This window comes from Rhamphochromis sp. 'chilingali', assembly GCF_963969265.1.
Source record: "Rhamphochromis sp. 'chilingali' genome assembly, chromosome: 14".
NCBI classification, from domain to species: Eukaryota; Metazoa; Chordata; class Actinopteri; order Cichliformes; family Cichlidae; genus Rhamphochromis; species Rhamphochromis sp. 'chilingali'.
In genome coordinates, this window is record NC_137941.1 from 37,173,318 (window position 1) to 37,183,462 (window position 10,145).

The 10,145-nt window shown below is 39.1% G+C and overlaps 1 long non-coding RNA gene across 1 annotated transcript; it reads left to right on the forward strand.

The window, feature by feature from the left end:
* The first annotated feature begins 2,295 nt into the window (after positions 1–2,295).
* On the forward strand, positions 2,296–4,547 carry LOC308409655. The gene is made up of 3 exons (XR_013974045.1): positions 2,296–2,528; positions 3,602–3,693; positions 4,417–4,547. It is a non-coding gene; the product is annotated as an uncharacterized lncRNA (long non-coding RNA).
* Positions 4,548–10,145: the final 5,598 nt, after the last annotated feature.

Consider the following 10,145-nt stretch of genomic DNA (forward strand, 5'->3'; position numbering starts at 1 on the left):
CCCAACAAAACCTGCTTCTTAAACACATGCAATTTGCCGTTTCAGATCAGTGTCTTTCTATAAGGCTTATGCATTGTGTTAGCATAAAACAAAACGATAAATTCACACTGAAATATCACTTTATAAATGAGATAAACCTAATTAAATTCATTTCAGATAGCTTATGCAGAATGGAGCCGAAGATTAGTGTGAGTTTCTCTCCTAAGGAGACTTTAAAAAAATTATTGGACAGCAATTTCCACTAACCGTTCTTTGTTAACAATCTAACATCGAACGGATGGCCACCAGCTTAAGTAATGAACACGTGATCACACAGTCAACCACAGTTATGTAAACAGCCCAGGTGCTGATAGGTGGGAGCTGGAGGAAGACCCGCCTCTAACCCTTAATACAGGTTGTGGTAACTGCACACACAAACACAGACAGTGAGAGAGAGAGAGGTGAAGACCATGACAAAAACCTTCAACAAACTTTAATCAAATATGAGAACGTTTTCCTTCCATTGTTTAACAATCGTGTTCAGCAAGGTGGGGTTTGCTTTAAAATCTCTGATATCAGTAATTCAGTGCCAAACCCCACAGGTTTTGTATACTTAGGGATATTTATAACTCCAGAATTTAAAGAAATGTATAAAGCAAATTTTGTGCCTCTGTTCAAGAAGGTAAAGCAGGATTTGGAGAGATGGAATTCCCTACCCGTTTCCTGGCAAGGACGTATAGCTTTGATTAAGATGAATATTTTGCCTCGACTGTTATATCCTGTCCAAATGATTCCAGTTATATTTTCAAATAAAGTGATGAAGGATCTGAATGGCTGGCTAAGCTCTTTTATATGGAGCAAACGCAGACCAAAACTTAAGATGGCTACACTGCAGCTCCCAGGTTCAGTAGGAGGTCTAGATTTACCAAATATTTGAACATATCAATTGAGTACTCACATGAGCTATATTCATGACTGGGTCACAAATAATTCACACTCTATCTGGTTGGGGATTGAAACCTCTCTTTCAAAGTATCCATTAAGGGACTTACTGTTCTTTAAGAACTTTAAAGATATTAGATTGAGCTGTGATAATCCAGTCACACTTTATACACTTAAGGCCTGGCGGTCAGTATGTCGAATTGAGGGAAGGTTGAAGTTAACATCTGTGTTTACCCCTATTGTGAATAATCTTGACTTTCAACCGGGGATGTTCGATATAGGTTTTAAGGAATGGAAGAACAAAGGAATTCAGAGACTGAGGGACTTATTCTCCGACAATGTAGTTATGCCATTTGACCAAATGGTTGAGAAATATTCTCTCCCCAAACATGACTTTTTCCGTTACTTACAGATAAGGCATTATATTTTACATAGTACTAACTTTAGTGAGAGTCATGAAGTCTCTCCTATTGAAAAATTATTATTTTTAACAGACAAAGAGGTACCTATGAAGATATTTTATAAGGCTTTATATTCTGTACTTTCAGTGATGTCACAGAGGCTTAAAGGCACATGGGAAAAGGAGTTAGGTATAGCAATTGATGATGAAGAGTGGAAAGATGTCTGGAGTTATGCCAAATCAATCTCAGTTTGTAATCGTACCAAAGCAATACAGTTAAAAATCATACACAGAATGAATATATCCATATCTCGCAGACATCAATATAATCCTACCCTTTCACCCATGTGCCTCAAATGTAAGACAGAAATTGGTACCCTAACTCACAGCTTCTGGTCATGTTTGAAATTGCAAGAATATTGGTCTAATGTGTTATCTGAAATGGAGAAGATTTTCGGTTGTGAATTGGAGATGGACCCTCTGTCTCTCATATTGGGCCTCCCCAGCCGGCGATTAATATCCAAGAATAATAGGAGATTGTACTGTGTTCTCACCTATGCAGCAAGGAAGAATATACTACTCCAATGGATTTATGAAAAAGCACCAACTATTAAAGGTTGGCAAAGAGTATTGTTGGATCTAGTGCCATTGGAATATCTTACATGTATACTGCACTCAAAAACCAACACGTTCTCACTCCCAACTCGTCAAACGTGTGACGCATGGTCAGGCTCCCTCTGCTGCACTTATGGACGTGCAGGTACCCCCCTCGCGTCGGGAATTGACGTGAAGGGTCCTCCGATTGAAGAGATTGCCGCGGAAGTGCCTGTTGTCGGTATATTTAGACATTTTCCAAATCACATTGTAGTGAGGTATACAGAACACAATAAATTATATAATGTAAACAACTACCTGAAAAACAGGTAGAACGATGCTTTTGTATCGTTTATTGCATTTATGGAGGGAGTGATGTATGCTGGGTAATGGCACAGCTAGCTACTGGGTGACTTTATTCACCCGCTTCGGCTGTTATCAGTCCATACAATGGGCGTTATTAGCACAAATCAGTCCCATAGATATGGGCCATCTCCTGCTAGATTGTTCAGAAGGTTGTTCTCATCCATCCAGATGGAGGATCACTAACAGGAGCGTGATAGACTCCAGAATCCACTCTGGCTGCAATCCGGTGGATATGCAGTGTGTACAGGTAAGACCATTTAAACGGACAGCATTTATAGAATGACTATTAAAAGTCAGCGAGTGTCAGTAATGTTAATGTGGTTATGTTAGTAATACACTGAGTGCTAATATAACAGCTTTAAGATGCATTTGTAGATATTATTACGTGTTTTACCGTCTTTATGGTGCTAGCTTAAAGTTACGGTGTAAACGTTAGCTTATATTGGAGTAAAGCTGTTACTGGTTAAACGATGTTAGCACAGAAATATTAGCTTCTGTCATGACTGATGAAGTTACTAGTTAATAAAGTTTTCAGTAAAGTGTTTAATCACAGCCACAGACTGACAGCAAATATCTCGATTAGCTTCAGTGCATCTGTAATAAATATGTGCAAGTTTCAGTGCTTCGTTTAAACTGTATGATACTTATACTGACCCAGGGTCAGTGTAAAATACAATCCTAGCTGTGTGAACAAAGCCTGGCTCCTTTAATCCTGCATGACAAACCTCAGGATGCAGGTTATTATTACTCTTTCCTGCTGGCACACCTGTCACACCTGAGAGTCAGCTAGAAACGTACAGTGACGTGGACATCATGCAAAGACTGCCAGACTCTGTAATACTGCAAATGATCAGTGACTCAGGTTATCACTGAACTTTAAACGGCACCTCTGTGTCTCTGTGTGCTGAACATCTAGGATTGAGTCAGGCTGCATTGACTGTGGGACTTTAATGTGTTAAAAGCAGGTTGAAGACGGCTCAGAAACATTTGAAGATTAAAATTTAGCATTATGGCTGCTGGTGGTTTGTAAAGCCTCGACTCAGCTGTATTTTTGTTACTAATTTATGTTTGTTGTTGTTTAACACAGATTTCAGAAGAGCAAATATGCTTAATAGTTTAACTAGATTTCATTTGTCAGTGTGGGACTGCTGAGTCACCTGAAGAACTCATTTCATTCATTCTCCACATGATGTTCATTTACAGAAATGTTTCACAGGAACTGATTCCTCCCAAAGGGTGAACTAGTGTGTTTCCATAGATTACCTCTGTATGAATGTACTTTTAAATGAAGGCAAGTGTTTGTCCTTTTTTGTTCCTCAGGTACAGTACGTGATATCAAGGGCAGGCGGTCAACACTGGGGGTAGAAAAGAAGCAGACGTACTTCCAAGAGGGAGCTGCAGTGAGGTCAGAGGTCAGAATCTGAAACAGCTCAGGTTTATATTTTAGAGGTTATAAAAAATCAAAATGTATTTATAAAGAAACCTTTAAATAATAGTCATAATTATGATTATTATAAGAAATATCAAACATTTAAGTGGATTTTCTGTTACACATATCGTGTTAGCCCTGCAATAAACTGGCAGCCTGTCTTTGTCCTGTATCAGCTGGGATAGGCTTCATCCTCCCGCAACCCTGAATTGGATACATTGTATTCCAATTATGTAATCTGATCATTTACAAACTCAAGGTATCTAATCAAAATGCAAGTAATAATTATAAAATGGGAAAGCAGAAATAAGTGTGACATGAATGTAAATGTGTGAGCTGACATAGAGGACAGCTACATGCAGTCTGAAAAACCTTTGTTGTCAAGTTTGCAGGTATATCAGCACGAGACATTCTTACATAGAAGAGACGTTAAAGTCTCTAACTCAGTGAAGCATTATTGGTCCCATCTGTTTGGATAAATATAGTAAGTTGATGTTTGTCCATTTATTGACACATTTTCTTAAGTGCTTATCCAGCTCAGGATCACAGTGGAGCTGCAACTGGATATGTTCACTAAATAAACCTTACAAAAGTTAACAATAAACCTGCATCCATGTACGTTGTTGTCCACAGGATGAGAAAATCAAAGTGGAAGACTGTGGAACATGTTAATAAATGTTTGTGTTTATGCCTGTGTCTTTCACAGGAGGCGCTGGAAGGTTTCCCTAATAGTTCCTGGTGAATCAAAGCAGAACCATAAAGGTTGCTGGACTGCATGATGGCCTTACCCCTGAGCAGTCATCCTGTTACAGGAGGAACCAGTTAGAAGCTGTTTTCAAAGTAGCTGATTAGATTTCATCTCAAGTAAGCAATTAACTGTTTGTTCGTTTGTTCTGCCACTTAAAGAGCATTTAAGGACGTCTTTTGAGTGTCCAGTTGAATTAATTCTACTGGCTCTCATGGTCATTTGTTATTATAGACATATTTTTCATGTTCATCCAGCTATTTAGTAAATTCTATCTATTTAGTAATATCCGTCAGCTATAAAATGTAATATAAATATAAAAATATCTAAATATCTCCTGTCTTTTATGTTTTAATGATGTAAGTCTGTTATCGTGTTACATTAGCATTCCTCACATATCAATGAGATGCTGTACAGTACAATCCTACTGACACAGCAGAGGGATAACGACGGCTATTCAACATCGTTACACGACACATTCGAGCTGCATGACGCAGACAAAGTGGCTAAATCATCTTTTTGTGGTTTATTGTCTTCAAACCAGCAGACAAAGCCGATTGCAGAAGATGTCAGAGAAGAACTTCAGGCCGTGGAATGAAAAGGTATTTTTTTCTTGTTATCAAAAGACATTTGGAGTGGCAGCTTCTACAACTGGTTGCGCTAAAGTAAAGCTTACAGTCTAAGAAATCACAGTGTTGATATTCAGCACAAAGAGAAAAGCTCACTTGTTTGAATTTATTTATAATCATAGTTTTATAAATTGTGACTGTAAACAGCTTTTACAGCTGTGATATTGTTTGACACTCGATATCAGGTGATGGGTTTAATTTAAAGGTTTCTGTGTCCCAATGAGCCATTTACACTGACCAGTGTCAGTTTAACTGTAACACATTCATTATTTGCTAGAAGATGTGCTAGAAGAGTTAGAAACTCTACTTATGGAGAAACTTTCTAAGTCTAACAGGGGACAGGTACTCCTGCCCAAATAACCTGATATAACCCCACATACAGCCCAGCCATAAAGTGAACCAAGTCATTTAGTTAAAGACAGCATGGGACCAAATGCATGTAACCAGCCTGCATCAACCTGACATTTCTTCCTCCTGAATTAAATGAATGGATGGATGAAAGTTAAATGACTACAAACCTAAAGCCACTAGTTCCCACACTGGAGCTCCCTGACACTGTGTGTTAACCGTATTTAGCTTGTATCAACAGTTGTAACAGGCTAAGCCACCTGAGACACAGCATTGAATGATTGTTCCTGTCTTAATGGTTTCAGCTCAGATGTTCTGCTTTTTCCTTTCAGTAGATCAAAGCAGCTCGTGCTCCTTCTGCTTCCAATTTAGAAGAAGAAGAAGAAGGCGAAGGCTTCAGCAAAGTGGCGTTCATGGTCTCAGTGAACAGTCACGGTCACACACTGCATGTGGTTTTAAAAGCAACATGTCTGTTCACCACAACAATGGAGATGTGTAATATTAGTGCAGCTACGGTTTGTTCTTGAACATCAGTTCTGTTTTCTACTTTGATCCCTTAGACCAAAAAAGTGTTGTTTTCAGATTCTTTCTTTTACATCTATAAACCACCTGTTCATTTTTTTATTACAATTAGTTTCACATAAATGTTAGTGGAATTTTTTAAATAAAGTCTGCAACACAGAAAGAGCTGTGATCAAGCTATTTATTACTGCGCCAACACACATCAAACATCACAGTTCAGTCATGTCAGCGCTGCCACAGAAGTTGTGCTCCTGCTCCTTTATGCATTCCAAGGAAGAGGGAGGAAGTTAAACTGATCCTACCACACTTCACGTGTCTCGCTATGAAACCTAACGGATCAATGGTTATGCTGTTTTGTGCCCTTGGCCTTATCAGCACCTGTAAAGGGAGTTGTTTTCTCAAACTGCTGATGCTGAAGTAAGTTCATCTAGTTTTAGAAACTTTCACTGAACAGTAACAGTGTCACAACTAAGCATATGCATAAGCACTTTAAATGAGAATAACAGAAAATTTCTATTACAGAGGCCAGAGCCTGTCCCAGTAGTCATAGGTAGAGCACACCTGGACAGGTCACCAGTCTGTCAGAGGACTAACACAGAGACAGACATCAGAGTAACAAATCTATTTAAAATTAATGTAAGTTTGCTGCAGCTGTATGTATGAACATGTGTTTCTGTGCTCACAGTCCACCTCTCAGGAACCTGCAGTTCACTTTTAGTCTACTTTAAACAGACCTCACAAAAGGCTGATGTGGCTGGATCAGTAGTCTGATTTAAGTACGATACCTTTGGCCAGGGATTCATCTGGTGCATCGCTTCACTGCAGTCTTACGTATTTTCCCCACACCTGAATAAAAAATACTGATATATACAAATAACAGCTTCAGCTGATGCAGCCTGACTCAATCCTAGATGTTCAGCACACAGAGACACAGAGGTGCCGTTTAAAGTTTAGTGTTAACCTGAGTCACTGATCATTTGCAGTATTACAGAGTCTGGCAGTCTTTGCATGATGTCCACGTCACTGTAAGTTTCTAGCTGACTCTCTGGTGTGACAGGTGTGCCAGCAGGAAAGAGTAATAATAACCTGCATCCTGAGGTTTGTCATGCAGGATTAAAGGAGCCAGGCTTTGTTCACACAGCTAGGATTGTATTTTACACTGACCCTGGGTCAGTATAAGTATCATACAGTTTAAACGAAGCACTGAAACTTGCACATAATTATTAGAGATGCACTGAAGCTAATCGAGATATTTGCTGTCAGTCTGTGGCTGCGATTAAACACTTTACTGGAAACTTTATTAACTAGTAACTTCATCAGTCATGACAGAAGCTAATATTTCTGTGCTAACATCGTTTAACCAGTAACAGCTTTCCTCCAATATAAGCTAACGTTTACACCGTAACTTTAAGCTAGCACCATAAAGACGGTAAAACACGTAATAATATCTACAAATGCATCTTAAAGCTGTTATATTAGCACTCGGTGTATTACTAACATAACCACATTAACATTACTGACACTCGCTGACTTTTAATAGTCATTCTATAAATGCTGTCTGTTTAAACGGTCTTACCTGTACACACTGCATATCCACCGGATTGCAGCCAGAGTGGATTCTGGAGTCTTCCACGCTCCTGTTAGTGATCCTCCATCTGGATGGATGAGAACAACCTTCTGAACAATCTAGCAGGAGATGGCCCATATCTATGGGACTGATTTGTGCTAATAACGCCCATTGTATGGACTGATAACAGCCGAAGCGGGTGAATAAAGTCACCCAGTAGCTAGCTGTGCCATTACCCAGCATACATCACTCCCTCCATAAATGCAATAAACGATACAAAAGTATCGTTCTACCTGTTTTTCAGGTAGTTGTTTACATTATATAATTTATTGTGTTCTTACCGCCTGATATTTTTATTAAAGTTTTTGCATCGACTTTTACAAAAGACAAATTGAACAATATGCCGTTTTCTTTTTAAAGAACATAAAGCAATATAAGACATACACTCCCACCTCATAATTATAGCAGTACCAGTGGGTGTACAAACAGAAAAAGGAAAAAATCCAATCTAATAATACTAGTAACAAACCCTAGGGTACAAGACAACAGTTCCTGAGTGTACAAGGGAGATGTGGAGAGTATCCAAAACCCCCACCTCCACACAGACACATAAAAACCAAAACACACAAACAAAAAAAAAAAAAAACCAAAAAAAAAAAAAACCACACATGATAAATGGTCAACTTAGTTATAGGGATAAATCAATTCTGTTAGAGAAAAGAAATATGTATAAAGTACTTAAATAAATACCATCATAGAACGCAGGCACAATAGAATCCATATACTTAAACTTAGGCCTCTTACTTGAACATAAGATAAGAAAAAATAAAATATGATAGAGTCTGAGCTGGCTAATTGGGAGCATTGTGAGACCGCAAAGTCTGAACATGATCAAAAAAGGGTTGCCAGGTCTTAAAAAATTTGGCCGTAGACCCGCGCAGGGTGAATTTAATCATTTCGAGTTTGCTAAAATGCAGAACGTCTCTGATCCAGATTTCCCAGGATGGGGCAGAAGGGGACTTCCAACATAGCAATATTCTGCGTCTTGCCAATAAGGTGAGAAATGCGACCAGATCCGCTTGAGGCGTCGGCAAGGCAACTGAATCAGGAAGAACCCCAAACAAAGCAGTTAAGGGCACAGGTTGGAGGGTTAGCTGGATGATCTTAGATAAAATCAAGAAAATATTAATCCAGTATTGTTTGAGGGATGAACATGACCAAAACATATGCATTAAAGAGGCAGGTGTTTGATGACAACGGTCGCAGTCAGGGCTAAGATTGGGGTATATTTGAGCTAGTCTGGCCTTAGTCCAATGTACACGGTGCAGAATCTTACATTGAATCAGCCCATGTTTGGCACAGAATGAGGAGCCATGGACCCGGTAAAGAATTTTATCCCAAGAGTCATCCTGAATCACACACCCCAGATCCTGCTCCCATGCCAATTTAATAGCCGAGATTGAAGAGTTGCCAAAGGAACATATTCTCCCATACAAACAGGAGATCAGGCCCTGTAATGAGGGCGGAGGCAATAGAAGGTTATCAAAGTCATGATAAGAAGGTCTAGATGGGAACTGAGAGGATTTCTCCTTAACAAAACTCCGGATTTGTAAATAGCGAAAAAAGTGACTTTTTGGAAGGCCAAATTTCAATGAGAGCTGTTCAAAGGAGGCAAATGTATTCTGAATGTACAGATCAGAAAAAGACCTGATACCCAAAGAGGCCCACAAATAAAAAGCACCATCAGCTAACGAAGGCTGAAAAGAGGGATTTTTCAAGATGGGTGATTGAAGGGGAAAAAAGGTCAACTTAAAATAACGACGAAATTGATACCATATTTTCAAGGTAACTTTGACAATAGAGTTATTATAAGAGCCTGTACTCGAAGGCTGCTTTTGGGCATAAATCAGGGCTGGTAAAGAGGCTGAGACACAGGAAGAAGTCTCCAAACTGAGCCAGGCCGGGGCATTATTCGTGTCTTCCCCCTGTAGCCAATACCTGAGAATACGAATATTACATGCCCAATAATAGAACATAAAGTTTGGTAAAGCCATCCCCCCCATCTTTTTCGGTCTTTGAAGATATGTCTTGCGTATTCTGGGTGTTTTTTTGTTCCAGATAAACCCAGACAGAATCTTGTCTAATTTAACAAAAAAGGAAATTGGAATAAATACAGGGACACACTGAAAAAGAAAAGAAAATCTGGGGAGGATATTCATTTTAATTGTATTTATGCGCCCTGCTACAGACAGATGGAGTAGAGACCATCTGTCCAAATCCTGCCTAACTTTCTCCACAAGTGGGTCGAAATTAAGCTTGAAAAGAGCATGAAAATGACTTGTAATTTTAACCCCTAAATATGTGAAGTTGTCTGATACAACTCGAAAAGGTAGTGCTGTGCACTGATATTTCTGTGCAGCAGCATTCAGGGGAAACAGTTCACTCTTGGCAAGATTCAGTTTATAGCCAGAAATAAGGCTAAACTGTTCAAGTATTGAAAGTACCAAAGGGAATGAGGATGCTGGCTCTGAGATATAAAGAAGCAAGTCATCTGCATATAAGGAGACTCTTTGTTCTATACCATTTCTAGAAACCCCGGTGATACCTGGGTTTGATCTTAGCGA